Below are 1269 nucleotides of genomic sequence, written 5' to 3' on the forward strand. Positions count from 1 at the left end.
AAAAAAAAAAAAAAGAAATAACAGAAGAGAATAACAAAATCAATGTACAAAAAAATTCAAGCAAGTCATTCGTACATAAGGAAACTGTGTTAATATAGAAATGACTACTCTTATATATGTCCCATTCTCAACTGTGGTTCCATATATGAATTAAACTTCAGTACCTTAAGACTTTCACTACATGGACTGAATTAACTTTTAGATATCTAGAATAATATTAGTTATGTATCATTCTTGGGAGAATTTTGAAAAGTCATCCAAATCATTTTGAATTTAGATAAGGAACTGTGATTGGAAAGAGATCTACAGAAATTATTAGCCCTGGGATCAACTATAAAAAATAACACAGTATCCTTAAGATATGTAGTCTATGATGACTACATATACAACTTAGTAAAAAGCTAAACAGTCTATTATTTGAATATAATTTTTGATCATTAATAATTTCAAATTAAAGCCATTAATGAACTAGTTTTCACTAAGTATTAACCATATATCTGGTCCTTTATAATTAGGCACAAGAGTATTGAGCACAATTCCTGACCGCAAAAAAGCTTCTTATTAATAAGACCAACACAAAACATTAAATATATAAACAAACAAACAAAAAAATGTGTGAATCATGTTAAACTCTATATAATTCCATATATAAATTTTAATCAAGAGTTTGGGAAGGAAAAGATTCCTGGAGGTTATAGTAGTCAGAGAAAGCTTAATAACAAAGGTGAAACCTGAGAAAAAAAAATTCTGAGATGTAGTGTTTGCAGAGGCAGAAAAATGAGAAGGCATGCTAGGCAGGAGGCACAATGTGAGTGATGGACCAGAAGCGGGCAGGAACAGCCACAAATGCAAAATCATGGAGAAGATTGAGAATCAGAGTAGAGAACAGAGAGAGAAAGTTGGTCAGGTATGATAAGGATCTTGAAAACAATGAAGATCATGAAGTCTGAGGATTTATTTTTATTTTTCAATACTTTTTAAACAATATCAAATTCTGAATTGAGTAATTTGTAATAAATTTATCTACTCTGCTTTTAATATCAGAACACATTAATACTAGAACGCATTTCACCACATTGTTTTAACAAAAACTGAAACAATTTAGGCTAGCCAAAACATCGTACAGCTCATGCCTGGAAAGTTATGTTCTTGAAAAAGTGTACATATAAAAAGAAAACCTCATATAAATATTTGTTTTGAGCCAAAACATCGTACAGCTCATGCCTGGAAAGTTATGTTCTTGAAAAAGTGTACATATAAAAAGAAAAC

General features: G+C 30.1%; 1 protein-coding gene and 1 long non-coding RNA gene across 6 annotated transcripts in view; both read right to left on the reverse strand.

Moving 5' to 3' along the window:
• The window catches only part of TCF12 (transcription factor 12), a 292841-nt gene that overhangs the window by 261197 nt on the left and 30375 nt on the right, over window positions 1-1269 (reverse strand). The gene's annotated exons all lie outside the window — the stretch shown is intronic.
• Window positions 5-1269, reverse strand: part of LOC120604601 (uncharacterized) — a 29177-nt gene continuing 27912 nt past the window's right edge. Inside the window, exon 2 of the long non-coding RNA XR_005653383.1 lies at window positions 5-1178. This is a non-coding gene — a long non-coding RNA (uncharacterized LOC120604601). The remainder of the gene's footprint in view (window positions 1179-1269) is intronic.

This window comes from Pteropus medius, unplaced genomic scaffold, assembly GCF_902729225.1.
Source record: "Pteropus medius unplaced genomic scaffold, Ma_sr-lr_union100, whole genome shotgun sequence".
NCBI lineage: Eukaryota > Metazoa > Chordata > Mammalia > Chiroptera > Pteropodidae > Pteropus > Pteropus medius.